The 4651-nt window shown below is 50.4% G+C and overlaps 1 protein-coding gene across 4 annotated transcripts in view; it reads right to left on the minus strand.

Annotated features, from left to right (window-relative positions):
- C2H1orf35 (chromosome 2 C1orf35 homolog) overlaps nt 1-1371 on the minus strand; it is a 16894-nt gene extending 15523 nt beyond the window's left edge. Inside the window, exons 1-2 of one of the 4 annotated variants that reach the window (XM_034759779.1) lie at nt 1324-1371; nt 689-847 (exon numbers count right to left, since the gene is read on the minus strand). The gene's annotated coding sequence lies outside the window, so the exon portion shown is untranslated. The other 3 variants (XM_034759780.1, XM_034759782.1, XM_034759781.1) reach the window with 3 other exon arrangements.
- Nucleotides 1372-4651: the final 3280 nt, after the last annotated feature.

Here is a 4651-nt window from a genome sequence, read left to right on the forward strand (position 1 = left end):
AGGGAGCAGGGGAGGTTGTATGGGTCGGGAGTTCTGGGGGTTGTCAGGGGGCGGGGAGCGGTTGGATAGGCATGGGAGTCCTGGGGGCCTGTCTGGGGGCGGGGGTGTGGATAAGGGTCAGGGCAGTCAGGGGGTAGGGTCCTAGTGGGGCAGTCAGGGGAAAAGGAGCAGGGAGGCTTAGATAGGAGATGGGGTCCTGGGGGGCAGTTAGGGGCAGGGGTCCCAGGAGATGGTACTCACGGGACGAGGAGCAGGGGGGGTTGGGGGTTCTGAGGGGGGCAGTCAGGGGGCAGGAAGTAGGAGGGAGTGGGTGGGGGCAGGGCCCCCTGGGTATACACCCTAATGAAATGTGCTGCGCATGCCTATGCCTGGCAGATTTTTCACAGTTGTGTATGAGGAAGAGGAGGAGAAGCTTTTCCTGACCCCCATGGAATCCGATGTGCCCTGAAGCATGACCTTTGATCTACCCCATCTCTTAGCATGTATAACTATTGATATTTTTATACTGTGCCACACACACACCTTTGCAGACTCCTGCAAACACGAGTTCCTCCCAGCAAAGACCTCACAGGAGACAGAAGCAACACAACCTGCTTTCCCCACCGTAACAAGGAACAAAACCGGGTCTTTCTTTGCATCTCCGCTTTAGGCCCCAACCCGGCCAGCTCACGCTCTCAGCCACACTGACCTGCAGGATGAGGGGGTGGGGGTGGTCTTAGGGCTGTTTATTTTTGCGGAGCATGTTGTCAGCACAGCAATCAACCATAACAGCGACCGACAGATGTTATCACTGCGCCTGGAAGTTGCCCGGCCTCTCTCTATAGCCGGCTACAGCGTGCAAACATTCCTGCAGAGACAGCAAAGCGAATTCATTCTCTCCGGCCTTCCTAAACGCGCCCTACGGCTAGTGCCTTCCCTCTGCAGGTAGCAGAGTTCCTTTTCCCAGGAATTTAAACCCAAACGCGCCTGGCTTTAAGGCCGGATGCCAACCCCGCACCCGCCAAGCCAGTGCCGAATTACCAGGAGATGTGGCGTGCAGCATTCAAGGGCTCAATGCCCACTTCATGCTCCGACGGCCCTGCTGGGCCCCCTCGCTCCAGTTTAGCTGCAGGCTCCAGGGTCTCTGTCCCTGCAGCTGGGCCCTGCTTTGCAATACCCTAAGGTACTGCAAGCAAAGGAAACCCCCAGGTGCCTTCCCCTCGGACCGGGGCTGAGCAGCTTCCAGGCCGCGGCAAGGCTGCAGAATGCGGATCCGCCCCGCGCGAGACCCTCCCCTGCCAGCCCCCGGGGCAGCAATTTGCAAGAAGCGGGACTAGAACCTACCCCCAGCTCCTTCCTCCTGCAGCAGCAGCCCCATGCCTCGGGAGCTACCACTGCGATGAGCGGGGGGGGGGGGGGCACAAGCTGTACCAAGTGGCTACAGGGNTCCTGCAGCTGCAGCCCCATGCCTAGGGAGCTACCACTGCGATAGGCAGCCGGGGGGGGGGGGAAGGAGAGCACAAGCTGTACCAAGTGGCTGCAGGGGCGGGGGTGCACATGCAGCTACTTGGTGCCTTCGGGTTTAGACGGGAGGCAACCGCGCTTCGTCCGCGCTGCTTTGGTTGACGTCACAGGCACACAGGCCGCGCGAGCCTGCAAAGGCTGTGCGCACGCGCTCAAGTGACTTCATGCCCCTGGAGTTCCAGGGGCTGATCCCATGAGCAAAGGGGTGTGTGTGTGTGGAGCTGAGTCTACATTAACACCCCCAGGGGAGTTTTAACCCCCCTGCATTTGCCACGTATGGACACAAAGCGGTAACAGCCAGGTCTCTTCTGAGTCCCCTCTTAACAAGTCACTATTATTTATTAACCACAAGTCTCCTTGGCTGGGCTGTTGTGAGGATTACATGATGTTTGTAAAGCACTGAGAAAATGCAAAACACAGCGTATTAATTAATTTGTTATGGAAGCCCCTCATAAAATAAACCAGATTCATAGGAAAGGCCCTATAAAATATGAATATATAAGACCCTATACAAATAAACCAGATGCATATAAAAGGCCCTATGAAACATATGTTAATATATAAGACCATATAAAATAAACTGGATGCATACCAAGGGCCCTATGAAATATATACTATATGAATATAAGACCCTATAAAATAAGCTAGACGTATATGCATGGCCCTATGTAATATACAATATGAGACCCTATAAAATAAACAAGGTGCATAGGAATGGCCCTATGAAATATATAATATATAGGACCCTATAAAATAAATCAGAAAAATACATACAAAAATTAATTCAGTTCTGAACATTTCAGATTTGGATTTTTTTTTTATGATTTTTTTTTTTTTTTTTAGAAAATGTGTCAGAGTATGATGAGAACAACTCTGGGTTCCAAAAGGGGGAGAACCCCTCGCCTGTTCTAAATCCCCAAAAGACCAGGCCCATCAAAATAATCGGCTTATATTGACAAAGTGAGGAAGCTTTCGGTTGGTCAGAAGGCCTTTCCCAAAATGGAGACGTGTAATTCGTTTGAACTATCCAGTCCTTCTCAAGCACACTTAGTTGAGATGACTTGTTTCTGTAAGACCGGGGAGTAAGGCTATGACTACATGGCACTTTTGTTGGCAGAGGTGCCAAATCCGTGGGTGCTCCGGGGCTGGAGCACCCAAGGAAAAAAACTAGTGGATGCTTGGCACCCATCAGCCCTCCCCCCCATCAGCTCCTCCCTCTCCCCCCAGAGTCTCATGCCCACTGGTGGGCCCCACCAATCAGACCTTCCCCCTCCCTCTCAGCACCTCCCACCCACTGCAATCAGCTGTTCAGCGGCGTTCAGCAGGTGCTGGGGGGGGAGTGAGGGCGGGGTGTGCACAGGGGAGTGGGTGGAATGGGGCGGGGCAGGGGCAGGAAGAGGCTGGGGAGGAACAGGGGTGGGAAGCAGTGGGGTGGGGGATTGGAGTGGGGATGGGGCCTGGGGTGAAGTGGGGGGTCGATCACCCCCCGGCAACTCATAAAGACTCTTCTATTCCTGGTTCAGTGTGGCCAGGAACATTTCCCTTAGGCTGGGATTTTCAAAGGAGCCTAAGGGAATTAGGTGCTTAATCCCTACTGAGTCACAGCCTTAAATGCCCTATACCTCACTTTTCATAACAGCTAAAATAAGGACAATAATATGGGCAGGGAGGGTTATAAGACGTCATTCCTTAGTGTTTGTAAAACATTTTGAGATCCTCAGAGGAGAAGGGCTATGGATGTGCTTGTTATTGGTTGCTAATAATAAAAACACTGTTATAGAACACTTGTCATCCATAGATCTCAAAGCCCTTTACAAAGGAGGTTAGTGTCATGTTCTAGGCCAGTGCACTATCCATTTGACCACACGGCCTCCCTACAGCCATTGGGCTGTGAAGGTACATTACTGAATGCTTATTGGAACATCAGGGTCTTTAATAATTCCACACTTCTCATCTCAGGGTACGTCTACACTACCTGCCGGATCGGCAGGTAGCAATCGATCTATCGGGGATTGATTTATCGCGTGTAGTGTAGATGCGATAAATCGACCCCCAATCGCTCTCCCCTCGACAGCTTGGCGAAAAGCGGAAGCAAAGTCGATGGGGGAGCGGTGGTCGTCGATCCCGCGCCGCAAGGACGCCAAGTAAGTGATTTTAATTCGATCTAAGATACGTCGACTTTAGCTACGCTATTCTCGTAGCTGAAGTTGCGTATCTTAGATCGATCCCCCCTCTCCCCCCAGTGTAGACCAGGCCCAAGCCTCATCCCCGGGAGTCTGATATAGCTCCCTGATCAAATCAGTGAAAAGACTCCTATTGGCTTCAGTGGAAGTTGGATCAGGCTCCAGAACCTTTATTTCACCATCTGAACAAAAGCCATTTGTGACCAGGGTCCCAGGGGAGCCAACTGAGGTCACTCAATTAGGGTGAACTGCAAAGATTGGAGCAGGCAATCCCCAAAGCTGGTGGATATTCCAATACTTAGATTTACCAAGCCAGCACAAAACAGCTTCTATAACACCTCACTGGTCACCCGGAAGCCAACAACACAGTTCTCTTAAACCAACCCAGCCTTAGGCCTTCACCCAGACACCCAAGTCAAATACACTGAGGATTACTGAAAATCGTATTCATCGTATAAAGAAGTTCTACCAATCCCAAAGGATTGGACACATTAACTCCCAGGTTAATGGATATTCCAGATTTTACCCAAATACATGCTTACAGCCAATCCTTATTAACTAAACTAAAATGTATTAAAAAAGAAAAGAGAGAGAGAGTATTGGTTAAAAGATCAGTATACATACAGACATGAGTACAGTTCTTGAGATTCAGATTCATAGCAGAGATGGTGAGCTTTATAGTTGAAAAGAGTTCTTTCAGAAATTTAAAAATTTTATTAAAGTGAATGTTTAAAATTAAATATACACGAGTTAAGAGGGAAGGTACTGTACATCTGGGGTCAGGCTTGGGTTATGAGGGATTACAGGTGTCGGTTGCAAGGGTGAAGAGATACATACATATCACATAACCGGCATAGACCCAGATTGGGGTCAAGAGTTTTTCAAGTGTCAGTGGATAAGTGTAGGGTTACCATATTTTCATTTTAAAAAAGGAGGACACTCCACGGGGCCCCGCCCCCGCCCCA

This window comes from Trachemys scripta, chromosome 2, assembly GCF_013100865.1.
Source record: "Trachemys scripta elegans isolate TJP31775 chromosome 2, CAS_Tse_1.0, whole genome shotgun sequence".
Taxonomy (NCBI): domain Eukaryota; kingdom Metazoa; phylum Chordata; order Testudines; family Emydidae; genus Trachemys; species Trachemys scripta.